Here is a 15,315-nt window from a genome sequence, read left to right as displayed (position 1 = left end):
GCTCCTCGTCTCTTGCAAAACACTTTGTCCAGAGTGTTTTCAGCCCGAGTGGCTATGTTGACATGCTAGTGAAAACATGGGGAGCATGTCCCTGCACATTCACATGGTTTGAAGTCCCCCCCCAGTCACATACAGCACTTCTGGGTGTTTGTTTTGAAGTGAGCCAATGCTGTCATGAAGCCCTCTCAGAGCGTCATTAGTGCTAGCTTGTGGAGGGACGTTGACAACCATATCACACATATTTATACATAAATTAACTCTATAGAATTGATAATACTAAATGCAAAGACAGAAAGAAATGAAAATGTTTACAGAGAGAACGTATGTGCCCTGTTCTGAGAAAAACCTGTGAGAACAAAACAGAGGGTTATGCCTGAGAAAAAGAAAGAAAAAAAGAAAGAGTAATCCCCACAGGGTTTAAGTCAAACCACATGCTTTTGGATTAACTCTGACATTAGTCATATATCTACCAAAAAAACTGCTAATACCACTTGTGCAGGTTGTGCAGGATTAAAACACATTTCACAGCTACTTTGTGGCATAATAAAACCTGAATGACAATATACAAGATATTAAAGAAACTATTGCACATTCCAAAAAGTTTTTGGGATTTTTTTCCATTTAATTTATAAAGTGAAAATGCATTTCATAATATGTAATGATGTGTTAGTGCTAAACTAAAATGAAAGAAAGACATCAGCTGAAAGAACACATAAACAACAATGGGCGCTGGAAATAATTCAACTTCTTTACTGGTCCTTCAGAAACGATAGGTTCCTGTCTTTAGGGTGCCAGGGCTGACACACAGACATGAATACCCTTTCACTTTCACATTCCTAACTGCAGGTGATTTAGACTGACCAGCTGACCAAATCTTTGGACGGTGGGAGGAAGCCAAAGTAACTGGAAAACCCATGGGGAGAACATGCAACCCAACACAGAAAGGCCCCAACCAGCCAGTGTTGGAACTGGACCCAGGATATCCTTACTGCAAGGTGACAGCGCTAATGATATGATATGATATATGATATGATAATGACCTGACAGCTAAAATTTAAAGATGGGTCCCACCTCTCTGTAGTAAAAATCTATTTATTATAACCACCTTTTTATCTGCAGTATCTTTCTACATGGTTTCTTATCCAATTTCCCAACTTCCAAAATGAGGATGCGCCCGTGTCACAACACAGAGAGTTAAGTGAAACAGTTTTGTTGTCCTCTGTTTGATGATAATAATAATGATAATGATAATAATAATGGATTCAATTTATATATCGCTTTTCTATGAAGGCATACTCAAAGCAGGTACAGTGGATGCATTATTCATTCACTTTCACACTCCCCCTCTGGTGGTGGTAAACTACATCTGTATCCACATCTGTCTTGGGGCAGACTAATGGAAGTGTGGCTGACAATCCGCACCTAGGGCCCCTCCGACCACCACCTAACATTCATACGCATACAAACACCAGTGTGAGTAGCAACTCCGGAGGCAAGGAGGGTGAAGTGTCTTGCCCAAGGACACAACAACACATTACTAGGGCAGAGCAGGATTCGAACCGCCAACCCTTCGGTTATAGGATGACCCGCTCTACCTTCTGAGCCTGAGCGATATTTTCATCCAGTGATAAAATAACCATAATGCTAGCTATTCTCTTAATACCACTCAGCAGTCTTGATTATCATTGAGGAGAAACTACGGGAGAAATAAGGGCAAATAGCTCCACAGGACACGTCAAACCTTTTGTGCCAGAGAAACTTGGGCTAAATGCAGGTCAGATGGGCTTCAAAGGTTCATGGGGTCCTCACCTGGCTATGCAAAGCCTTAAACTCACTAATTAAATCAAGTAATCCACCCTTAAATCAACAGCTAATGGACACCACACAACTGATTTACAGCACACCTTACACTAATCGACCGCTTTGTTAAAAATACAATAATAATGCAGAGGAAGGTCTTACTTTACTTGCTTCTAGGTTGGGAAACAGTATGTTTACATGTATACTAATATCACATGCATGCTATTATTCTGAATATGACAATATTCTGAATTGACCTGTGTAAAACAGCTTATACCATTTAGATATTCTGAAAGTCTTTTTCCCCAAATGGAGCATTGTTGGATTGAGATATGTGGGATATGCCAATATTATTATGGTTTTACAAGAACTTTTTGGAAACTTGGAAAAGACATCTAACTTTGCGTACTTCACTGCAGGTTGCAACAGACAGTCCTTGTTTAGGTTCATCTACTGTACAGAAAGATCCCCTCTGGCCTAGATGGATGAATTTGATGAAAAGTCCATCTAACTAGTAGGGCTGGGTAGCATGGCCAATTTCCTTAATCGATTCAATTTCGATTCATGAGGTTCTGAATCGATTAATCAGGATTCGATTCGATCCAGTATCGATTCGATTCAGTATTAATTGTTCGATTTAGATTCATTTAGTGATACCAAAGAACAATTTTGAGTTGTAACTTGATTATTTGACTACTGCAGCCATGCAACACAGAATCAATATTGATATTAGAAAGGAAATAAATCTGACATTTCATCGGTAAATAAATGAATTTGCTCTTAAATAATAACAGGACACAAACATGTCCATGTTTCTCCAGTGGATCAGAACGGACTTCTTCATCTTTATTCTGTTTTATGGCTGGTGCTTCCAGCCTTAAGGCACATTACTGTCACCCTGGGCCACTGCAACCAATTTGCGTGCGACCAGGCGGGTTTTTTTTTTTTTTTTTACTTGTTTCATCTTTTTTCATCTTTCTGACCCATTCCAACCTGTAATTACATTTTTATATGCATTGCACAGCAGCCACATGTATTAGCTAACTGAATAAATAACCATGATTACATAAGCCCTGTTGAGACAGAAAAGTTCAATTAGTGGTTTACTTCCATCACAACTGCCAAATGGATTAGTTTTGCATTACTCTGTCAAATTTCACAGTTGTTTCTATTCTCTATCCAAATGTTTAACCTCCCTTCCACTGATATGGGCTGCACATTTATACTCTTGTTGAAGGCAAACCACTAGACCAGCACTAGAAAGGTCTTTTTCTTTCCACTTATTTCTTTGGGGCTCCCATAGCAAACTGCAGAGGTCTGTAGTGAGGCTTATACCATGTCAGGATATTTCTCATTTCAACTCTGAATAAACACTGGCAGGCCTTCCATCGCTTGCTGCTCTTCTTTACCTCACCTGTGAAAAGTCTTGCGGCACTGGCTCAAAGGCCTGTGGAACACTGGCACCTCACCTGTTTAACCAAGACGACAACCACCCTCCAAACCTTGATGTTGGAGAGGACCCCAAGCTCTTTCCAGAGACAAAGTTCTAAGGTAAAAAGCCATGAATCTAAAACTAATCCACGAAACTATGTGAAAAAGTATATTCAAGAGGGACAAAGATCTGAAACAAGGTAATTGAGTCAATGGCTGCATAGATTAAGTATTATAGAGGAGCTAAAACCATATATGGCCAAGCATAACATCCAAATTAGAGGTAGAACGATATGGGATTTGTAAGCCAATGCCGATGCCCATTTTTAAAAATTTGGTCAGCCGATTTCAAACCTCAGATGATTAAGATTTTTTATACAGCAATATAAATGAAATAATGAAGACTATACACATAGTATTCTAACATTTACTGAACTCCAAGTGCTGCCACACAGGTGCCTGATCAAATATCTTAGAATATTTTTACTACTGATCAAATATCGACCTTCAAAAAAAAAAAAAAAATTAAGACCAACGGCCCTATTGAAAAAATCAATATATCGGCTGAATATATTGGCCAGCTGATATATCGGTCTACCTGTAATCTAAAATGGCAGGAGCTGAGGTAATTTTGATGAAGGCAAAAGGTTTTCAAAACGTATTACAGGTAGGGGTGTGTATTGGCAAGAATCTGCGGATACAATACAAATCACAACACTGGGGATCACGATACAATATATCGCGATATATCACAATACTGTTAACACAATATGTTTTGATTTGCTTCTTTTTTTAAAGATTACTTCCTGGAAAAACTTAAAGTGCAGCATTTGGATAATAAAGTTTTAACAGGCTAGTTTACCAGTACAAAAAAATACACAAATAATAATGTTTACAGACATTACAGTTTAAGATCCTGCTTAAATGTTTATATTCTATTAGATGTGAAAAGAATGCATATAGTGTTCAGTCCCTGAATAATCCAACATCAGAACATTTTTTGTGCAAGTCCAATAAAAAAAAAACCTAACATCTGCCTCTTTCTGACAATGCTTTTAGAAAAGCGCTTTCTGGATGCTTGAAGTAACCATTATCAATTTCAAAAAAACTACATGTATGACCTGCAATATCACAATACTACTTTTGTAGCATACAAACAACAGAATAAAATACCCATGTGAATATAGAAATAAAAGAGAAAAATACCCATGTGAATATAGAAATAAAAGAGCATGATAAACAAAAAAGAAAAGCAAAAATAAATCTCCGCCATGTCTGCATTTGAATAAATACTTAAAAGGATTGATACAGTACTTTTTAATATCGACACAGTATAAGTAAATATTGCAGAACCAATATTTTCTTACACCCCTGATATAGGTGAAGTGTTGTTTTCTAATTCTCCAAGATAAGCAAACATGCTCTACTGCTACACTCTTACACACAAAAAAGACTGAGGAACACTGAGCATGTGCATATCATTCATCTCAACTCAATGGTCTCATTCTCAGTAAAGCCACACCAACCAATTATTGCCTACGCTTCACTGCTGCAGCTAGGAAGAAACATACACAAGGCAGCCTGTGTCCCTGTTAAAATGACAGCAAAGTGGACGGACAATAAGGACGCAAAGGAGGAAGCTCCACTGACAGCAAACACCAACAACCACCTAGTCACAGGTGTCAAGCATGCGGCCTGGGGGCCAAAACCCCCACCAAAGGTTCCAATCTGGCCCGCGAGATGAATTTACAAAGTGTAAATGCAAAAATTACCCCTGAAGATATTAACAGTCAAGGGCACCAAACTCAAAAATAACAGCATAATAACCTATAAATAATGACTCCAAATTTTCTTCTTGGTTTAATGTGAGAAAAATAATATATTATGCCTCTAAATAATGGCGACACCATTTTTTTCTCTTTGATTTATTGCAAAGAACATTAAATTCTGATATCCTTTACCAATAAAATGTAATTAACCTGAACAATTATGAACAACCTGAAATGTCTAAAGAAAAAAGTGCATCATATTGATAAAATTGCACTTATTTTTCTTCAGAAATTTCAGTTTTTTCCAGTTATTCACATCTTTTTTGTTTTGGATAGAAATAGTTTCATTATTTAATGTTATTTTTTGCACTAAAAATTTGGAGCTGTCATTATTTATATGCTATTATTTTACTGGTCCAGGAGATTAAATTGGGCCGAATATGGCCCCTGAAAGAAAATGAGTTTGACACCCCTGACGTAGATGAAGCCTCGTGTCAAGTGTCGAGTTAAGAACTGTCATATCAGTCCCCGGACTTTTACTTGTTTTGTCCGTCTTGTGTGTTGTTTCCTGTTTTATTTTGTTAAGTTTCCCTCATGTGTCTTGTCTGGTGTCTTTACTTCCTCTTTGTGTTCACCTTTTCCCTGATTACCTGACTCCTCCCTGATTGTCTCCACCTGTGTCCAATTGTCTTCCCGCCCTCCTGTGTATTTAAACCCTGTGTTCTCCCCTGTTCGTTGCCAGTTCGTTTTCTTCCTTTGGTGTGATAACTTACCAGCGTTTTTTGATCCTGCCTGCCTGTTGTGACCCGTTTTGCCCATCGACCACCGACTCTGCCTGTTCCTCGTCTGCCTTCGACCTGGTTTGTCCATCACACCTGAGTATACGCCTGACCCCTGTCTGTTCCTCCGCCTTGGTGCCTTATCCTGGTTTTGACCCCTGCCTGGACTATCGGTACGTGAGCCTGCCTTTCCCTATGTACGTTTGCCTGTCTGATTGTCTGCCCGTGTATGACCTGGTCTGCCCTCTGACTCTCCTTTGCTCTCTCCTAGTCGGGTTCCCCTCGTGTGCTCCCGACCTGGGCCGTAACGTGGTTCACTTAAGATCCGAAGCCGAGACGATTCCCCAACTCAGTCCAGCTGAAGATATATTCATTACTATTCTGTGTGAACCTGTTACTCTGTCTATTACTAATAAATCCCTTTTAACTGTACTCCTGTCTGATGGTCTTGCATCTGGGTCCAGTACTCGTACTATCTGTCCTAACAGTAACAACACACAATACACACTATTTGGACCAAAGTCTGTGGACCCACTGAATTCAGGTGTTTCTTTTCTAACATGGGTCTGGGATCCAAAACAATAATGACTAATGGTGGAATAGTGTTGGAATGTTGAAATATTGTGAGAAATATCATTGCATTGGTTTGTTTGATTTCAAATTATCTTTGATTCTAAAATGCCTCAGAGATGGTTTTTACTTAATTTCTCAACACTGATTTTTTTTTTTTTTTTTTAATTCATGATATCATGAGTCTGCGTAAATATGCACGCCACTTTTTGATCGGCATCATGAAAAGGAGGATTATATTAACATCCTGGATGACAACGTGCAAGTGCTGACAAACTCCAGATTGGTCCTGATTGGATGTCCCAGCAGGACACTGACCCCAAGCATACCGCCAAGGTAGAGCAGCAGTGGTTCTAGGATATGACCTAGTCCAAGTCCTCACCTAATCATATAGAGGATCTGTGGAGGGAGCTGAAGACCAGAATGATGGTAGGAGACCATCCAACTGGACCCAGCTGGAGGCTTTGGCCCAGGAAGAGTAGAACCACCATCCCACAGGAGATGTAAGAGTCTGTGGACACTAACAGAACCATCAAGATCAAAGTCTACTCTACTGACTACTAAGAACAGACACTGGACTGAGTAAACCTAGGAGAGGAACCATTTAGAATATGGTGTTTATGGGAAATCCATTAATAAAACACTCCTGAAATAAAGGATTTCTTCAAATATCATTTGTTGTTATTCCTTCACTTGTGCATCACATGGAAGTCACAAACAAACTTGACAAAATTCATTCATTTCATCATAAAAACAAAAAACCCACAAAAATGCCAGGAGTAATGAATAATTTTGAGGACGACTGTAAATCTGTCTACAGATGGTTTCTTGGTCCAGTCCTAATGTTTCATGTTCTGTATCTTGTTCAGGGTGGTCTATTTCAGCCTTTCTCACCTTGACCTCGTCTCTGAGACCTGAACATCTACTTCTGGACATCAGAGGTAGGTTTTTGTCCTGGAACATAATGGTTCTGCAGGTCCATGTGTTGCTGGTATTTTTCCCTCTTGATTCTTTTTTAATCTTTTGCTGTTAATTTGTGTGTTTCTTCTCATTGCATATGTTGAGACCCTGTCACCAATTTGCTATGAAATATGTGATAATCTTGTGGTCATGATTCAACAGTTAAACTGTTTCAAGATCGTTCCATCTGTCTGAAGGGAATTTTACAATTTTTGACTTTTCACTGTTAGTTAAATCCCTTTTTTTTGATCCATTTTACCTGAAGTAAAGACACTGCCTAATAATTCTGCACACCTTAAATAAGTTGCTAACATTTTAGGCCATACTCTCACCTATTATACAAATATATATATATATATATATATATATATATATATATATATATATATATATATATTATATATATCTAATATACATATATCACCTGAAATGACTAATTCCACCTTACGAACTATTCATCACCCATCTGTACGCTTCCTATGTTCCTCACAATTTCATTCTACAGGTGCGCCCGGGGTATTAATACTGTATATTAATACCAGTATTACTACTAGTATTATACTGTATATTAATACTGGTATTAATACCAGATATTAATTGTCATTTACATTTTAAAGAATGATTTACCAAACAATTTTTATGTCACTACTTATTAAATATAGACTCACATCTTTTCCCTAAAGTCTGCTCACCCCAGCATAAAAATTAACACATCTAGAACCCGTGGTTCTCCACAGGTCACATACTAGTCTAATATCAGACTATTATACAGTGTTTTAAAGTCGTGTAAATTATCTTTGTGAGATAAACAAAGACGCAACTGTTAATCCGCCTGTGTCACTATTATCTCAACATAAGACTATTATATCCGGTGTATATCAGCGTACTTATTCGGTTATCGGACAATACATCGGATATCGGCTTTTTTTAGCCCCCCATACCGGTATCGGCCCCAGAAATCCCATAACAGTCGGGCTCCACTTACAAGTACAGAAATGAATAAACATTATTTCTACCTTTACCAGATTAAAACATTGATAGGCATAATGAACTGAACATATTCATAGTAGAAATCTTGTATCCATGTCACATAAACACAGCATACACAGCTGGATCTCAACTATTTCAGTCTGTCCTTGTTTCTAGTCTGCTTTGAGTCCACTGCCCAGAGAGCGTAAAATTTAGACTAAAATAGTTCTTTAATTTTGTGTAGAAGTGTTTACTTTAGGTATGTAAAAGGGCTGTAATAGGGCTTTGGATCGGAAATCTAAAAATGTCAGCATGATAAAAATAGTGATAATAGTCAGTATAAGTATTTACTACAAGTAAGATCAAATCATTGTTGAACGCAGGGTTGAATTAATAAGTAATATGCCTTATTTTATGTACAAGACTGGGATGGTTCAGGCTTGACTCCTTTCGAACTTTTAAAACCAAAAAGGAGCAAAGTAATTTGTATGTACCTTTCATGAATAAAAGTGTTGGTGAAATGTCTAATCCATCATGAGTGCAGACCCTTTGTTGTTAGAGGAGATGACGTTATCATTTTCTGAATGTAGATTTTTAAGTGATAATTTAGACTGGCGGGACAAGCGTGTAGGTGTAAAAAATAGAATAACAGAAAACTGAATAGAGCCTACAAGGGATCCGCGGCATTTCACGGCCACCCAATGCAGCTGATTCGGTTACTACTGGATTTATATACAAGTCAGAGAGATTAAAAGGAGGATTTTCTGTCCCGAGGTCGAAATTTGACTTCATGACAAAAACTTCTATTAGTAGATAGTAGTTAGTAATACTTAGTACAGTGGTTCCCAACCTTTTCTGGATCGTGACCCCATTTTATCATCACAAATTTCTGGCAACCCCAGAAATTTCTTTTGCTAAAATTAATTTGTTTTTGATCCTGTAATAGTTTTCTATACTATGCTTCAAATACAGGTTAATTTTAGAGGACATTTAGTCTATATAATGTATATTATTATTAGGGATGCACCGATACCGATACGAGTATCGTGCATCGGCTCCAAAACTCAGTGTGTGTACTTGTATTCGTACTCGTAAAAGTAAGCCGATATAAATGCACCGATACCACTTATGGCCATGTGACATTCCCAGTTCAGTGCAGCAGGTACGAGGAGGAGGAATAATGTGTGTGGAGTGTGAAGAGTGTGGAGATTTAACCAAATAAATGACGGTGATAAAAGTAACGCTGACTGCAAGTAACGTTAAAGACACAGACAGATACGGACACAGCGCTCTGTCCGTCCTCTGCGTATATTCCATCCGTTTTCCAGGTGCTGGCGGATGTGTACCCAGACGGAGAATACCAGCGGGAGTACGGAACAGTGCAGACCACCGCCAGCGGAAGTGAAAACGAAACTTATCACTCATTTCTCTTTTCTCTACCTGCTGAAGCTAAGCTTTTAAACCTTACCAGTGAAAATGCTGCAATATTAGTATCACATTAGTGTTGCCTCTGTTGTCTCCATGTTTGTTATTGCTGACTTTCTTCTTCTTCTCAAAAAACTTTACTATTCCTCATTGTATTTGTCCAGTAGGTTTAATTCAGAGCAGCGCCCCCGGTGGATTAATTGAGAAACGCTCATTCCAACACATTAAATGTTAGTAGCAGCACTTTGTTCCAGTCAGACTAATGACAACGACAATAAAGCACATTTACAAAAGGAACTAAGAACTGGAATGGGATTATTAAGTACTCGTATCGGTACTCGGTATCAGCAAGTACTCAAATGTAAGTACTGGTACTCATACTCGGTCTGGAAAAAAGTGGTATCGGTGCATCCCTAATTATTATGGACAGAGGCAGTAAAGCCAGGTGTAGATTACTGCACAAAGGGAGAATTGGATTTTCCTTGGTCAGGACATGTACAGTCAGTCCAGCTTGGATTTACAAGGCTGACAATTAATACTGAACAAACAAGAACTCAAACAATGAATTATGAAGGAGCTGCAGCACCTGAAACCGACCACAATAAACATTTGACAGATAAACAGAACCAGAGTGCTTCAGTTTCACACTCACAGTTTGTCTGCTATGGATTGTGACTGTCTCTCTCAACTTAACATGTTTTTTATTAATGGTTTTTTTTATTTATTTTTATCAATTACTAGAAATTTCAGGCGACCCAATTTGAATTCCAGGCAACCCCACGTGGGGTCCCGACCCCAAGATTGAAAAACACTGACTTAGTAAAAAAGCAGGAGAGATATTTTTTAGGACATCTGAAATTATATTATGAAATTAATAGTTAGTAGATTGTACACTACTTCCAGGTAAGTAAGTCTGGACACTTTCCAGCATAAGCATCTCATAAAAGTGGAACTGAGAAAACAACAGCCAACAACAAAAGGTGAACAGAACCCAGCAGATTTACACAGATACAGGTGTAACAGTGAGTATACTGAACAGTACGATAGATGCCAGCCGAGTCTGTGGTATCTCAGACAGTACTCCAACAGTAGTATTTACATTGTTTAGGTAGTACATAGTATGGGATTTCAGTTTGATTCAAGCTCTGTTCAACAACAAACTACACAGAAGTTCAAAATTACATAGATCTCACATTTGCACGAATTTGAGCAAAGCAAATGAATAATATCTATTTATTATCATTACTGTTTTATCATGCAACCTTTGAAAATGCAGGAGTTATTTCTTGTACATGAAGTACAAGAAAATGTTTGTATTTGTAAATAATATAAATAACCTGAACAAATATGAACAACCTGAAATGTCTTCAGTAAAATAACTGCAATTTTAACAATATTATACTTGTTACTAAATGTTGTGTGTGTTTGTAGATCCACTGTGATCTGTAAGTTGTAATGAACATGTGTAAATCAGAAACTGAGGCAGAATATTGTTAAAATTGCACTTATTTTTCTTAAGAAATTTCAGGTTGTTCTTAGTTGATGTTGTTCTTTGTAGATGTACACATTGTCATACTGTAATTTACTATTTTCCACTCTAAACATAGAGAAAACTTTGGAGTTGTCATTATTTATAGGTTATTATACTACTATTTTACTGGTTTGGCCCACTAGGGATCATATTAGACTGAATGTGGTCCCTGATCTAAAATGAGTTTGACAGTCCTGGTTTAGAACCTCAAAGGAATAGTTGTGAATAAAACCCAGCTGGTCCAGATCCAGTGGTTCCATGGGGACACACGTCTTGTTCAATAGTCCCTGTTTAAACTAAATAACTGATCTCCATGTTTAATACATGTATGAATAGGTCTGAGTAAGAACTGCCACATGGCACACGGTCCAACTGACAGAAATAACATTTGGGGTAAAAATAGGTAAAAGTTGTATATGACATTTGTCACCAATTTTTCATCAAATCTGTCAAACCCTGGTCATAGCCTAAGTATCACGAATCTGTAAGTCTGTCACTGATTACTCACCTGAATCTCTTCCGTCACGGTGAACAATTTCGAAGTGTACTCCACCATAAACAGTCCATTTGTTTACAAACAGAGCTGGTAGGTCACTCGGACATTTTCGCAAATTTGTTGCGACAAGCATTGTGGAAAGTGGAGGTTCATGCAGCCGCATTATGGCCACAGCAGCAACAAACACAGAATCGGCTTCATTGTCTCTTGCTACTGTAGCTGTGCAGAGCTCCGCTTCCCACAATGCACGGCGCGACAAATTTGCGAAAATGCCCGAGTAACCTACTGGTTCTGTTTGTAAACAAATGGACTGTTTATGGTGGAGTATACTACGAAACTGTTCACCGTGAGGAAAGAGAGTCAGGTGAGTAATCATGGACAGACTTACGGAGTCATGATACTGAGGATATGAATGAAGTTTGACAGATTTGATGAAAAATTGGTAACGAAAGTCATACGCAGCTTTACATTCCTGCTGTGTGACACGGGGGAGTCAACTGTGATCAATATTGGACAAAAATGTGTAATGATCAGTTTGGATGAACACAAATCTGTTGTGACACTGGGACGGGTGGGGAACTGGGACATGAGGACAGCACTTTGGACCTTTGTTCAGCATCACAATAAAATACTGACTGGAACTAAAACACTACAAATATGATCGTAAACTTTTATTGAACAGACATATTATGTTTCTGGACACTAAAGGCCAGCACAAACTGTCTAAAAAAACTGTTTTTATCCCAGGGCCATAACTGCACTGAATACTACTGTTATGTAATTATGTGGAATGCTGAATGTTGTCCAGAGTGCATAATGATGTTTTATGTGTCTTTTATACTTCTAGTAACACTCTTTTTTATGCTGCTTTTTTTAAAAGATATTTATGCTGTCAGGGTTTTTCTTTTATATTTTAGTTTTTTTTTTTACTCTTTTATATACATTATTTATACTTTTTTTAATGGCATCTAGGATGATTGCACTTTTTTTTAATTTCGTAGTACCTGTACAATGACAATAAAGACATTCTATTCTATTCTATTCTATATTACAACTGAAGTGACATATACAGAAAATGGCAGAGAATATTGGACTAATAATTGGATTGAACAGAACCTTTGAAAATTCATGTACTGTGCCATAAAATAATATTCACCGGCTAAAATTTACTTAGGGGGGTCAAATGAGTGGCGATTTTTGTAAAAAAAAAAAAAATAAAAAGTTGTAAGAAATGCATAGAACTGTGTTGAAATAATGTTGAAATAATGCTAATACATTTGTGCACAGACTACTGATATTATTTGACAGTGGAAGTTATATTTTCAGAAATATTGGATTTTAAATAGCATGTGTATGTGAAAACTTTTGCTGGTGGACGGACGTGACAGTGGACAGATGTGACATTGCCCATGATGATCTGGTCAGTACCAGTACTTTATTAGTAATAAACTTATAAACTTACTATTGCTAATTCTCCTCTTATTCATAAATGTTAGTATTGTGGATCTAAAACAATAACAGCTGACACAAAAACACAAAATGTGGCAGTGGATGGATGTGACATGGTTGTTACTGATCCCATCATACTGATGCTCGGCAGCCATGTCACCGTTTCCACAAATGATCCCTGTGCAAAAACTAGTATCATAATTATTTATTTTATCGTTTATCATCATACTAAAGAGTAAATAACAATATAGAATTGTTATTTCTTTATAAAAATGCTTATTATTGGAAAATTGTTGATTCAAAAAGTGACGTGTGACATTCTTAATGTATGTATTTGCGTAACATAAGCAGGATGGATCAGCACCATACTCCATATTGCAAACTGTATAAATAAAACATGTGATATGTAGTATATAATCTTGTAAGAAAAATTGGGGAATCTAAGAGAACAGAATATTTGTTTTTCAGGTAAACTCAGTTAAAATATAACTTGGCCATTTGTGACATGAAAATATAGCATTAATTGTGATGAAACTGGACATTTTTGACCTGAAAACATAGTTCATATGACCATCAACATGTTGCAACAGAACTGAAATCCTGTAAATTTGCATAACTTGCATTTACCAACACAAAGTTCCTTTGGGGATTCACTTATATTGATTTCTTATGCAGAGAGACAGAAAAAAGACCTCTAAGCAAATTTTAGCCGTCAAAAGCAAAAAAAAAGAGCCTATCTGAGAAATGATATGTGAAACTTGAATTTTTGAGACTGATGTTCACTCAGACTGGACCTGGCTCTGTTCCATTAATGAGACTAACAAATGCAGGGATCTATTTTAGGCAATTAGGAGCTCAACCACAGAACTTGTTGTAAGCATGTGTCATCTGCGCCTGTCATAACAGATTAGCTTGGGAACACGTTTAATCGAAAACTACTGTAGTGAACGGCACTGATAACAAAAACCACCGTGAGCGGCTAACTGTGGGGAAGTGTGTCATGGCCATCACACAGACGGTCAGGAAAGTGCTCAGATCGGGAAGCTGAGGAGACACTGGTGGACACTAGTTAGCAGGCTAACGTTAGCTAAGCTTCATTGTTAGCCCGTTCCTTAGTGTTTAGCTCATTAAAACCTCCACGCGCCATCCGGTTTGTCTTTACATTAACGGCCTCATTAAAGATGACTTTGGTTTAGTGACAAAGGTGTTCCGTTTTTCTGCAGTAGCCACGACAGGAAGGAAGAAAGCTGACGTACACACACACACACACACACACACACACACACACACACACACACACACACACACACATGCTAACGCTACCGCTTTAGCGCTAGCCTCGCTGTGTAGCCACTGACACATGGGTGATGATGACAGCGACGCCAACATCCGTGCCATGAAAACCCAGTGAAACTCACCCAGAACCACCTGGACACTTTGAAGATCACCTTCGAGCCATAGCACCGCTGAAGCAGCTGTTATCTGAAGGAGGACGTCGTTGAAGAAGAAGGAGGACTAAGTTGAAGGGGGAAATGTTGTCGCAGCAGAGCGCGTTCGGTGTGTGCGGGTCCGTGTTGACAGTTCACTGGGACACACTGAGTACTACAGCAACTGTGAACTGGCCTGAACTGGCTGTCTGTCTGACGGCAGGAAGTGACGACACGTGACGTCACAGGAGGACTACGCAAGGTGAATTGTAGGCTCAATGGTAACATTCTTCTAATTTTTGGTCCAAAATTGAAAATTATATGATATCTAAAAGTAACAATAAAATAAAAAATATAACATCCCAAAATGTAATTACTTATTTTAAACATGATACTAACAATCTAGAATTTATTGTAAATTTATTCATATTATTTGGAAAATTACATATACATAAAAACAAATATAATAAAACACACCCAAATTTTGAAATATTCCCATTAGAATTTGAAAATTATATTAAGTCTTTAGAATTCATTTATAATAATTAAAAAAAAAAAAAAAAAAAAAAAAAAGCAATAACACACTGGCTATTTATAAACAATTTTTCAAAACTGACTGAACTCTCTGTTGCATTTATTTGCTTATATTTATCAGATTTTTTTTTTTTAAATTATTAGTATTATTTGTAATTTATGCTTTGTATTTTCA

The 15,315-nt window shown here is 37.6% G+C and overlaps 1 protein-coding gene across 2 annotated transcripts in view; it reads right to left on the bottom strand.

The window, feature by feature from the left end:
• atp13a3 (ATPase 13A3) overlaps positions 1-14,800 on the bottom strand; it is an 85,618-nt gene extending 70,818 nt beyond the window's left edge. For both annotated transcript variants that reach the window (XM_030132601.1, XM_030132602.1), the window contains exon 1: positions 14,598-14,800. The gene's annotated coding sequence lies outside the window, so the exon portion shown is untranslated. The remainder of the gene's footprint in view (positions 1-14,597) is intronic.
• Positions 14,801-15,315: the final 515 nt, after the last annotated feature.

The sequence above is a fragment of the Sphaeramia orbicularis genome, chromosome 4, assembly GCF_902148855.1.
Source record: "Sphaeramia orbicularis chromosome 4, fSphaOr1.1, whole genome shotgun sequence".
NCBI lineage: Eukaryota > Metazoa > Chordata > Actinopteri > Kurtiformes > Apogonidae > Sphaeramia > Sphaeramia orbicularis.
This window is presented reverse-complemented; position numbering and strand designations above follow the sequence as displayed.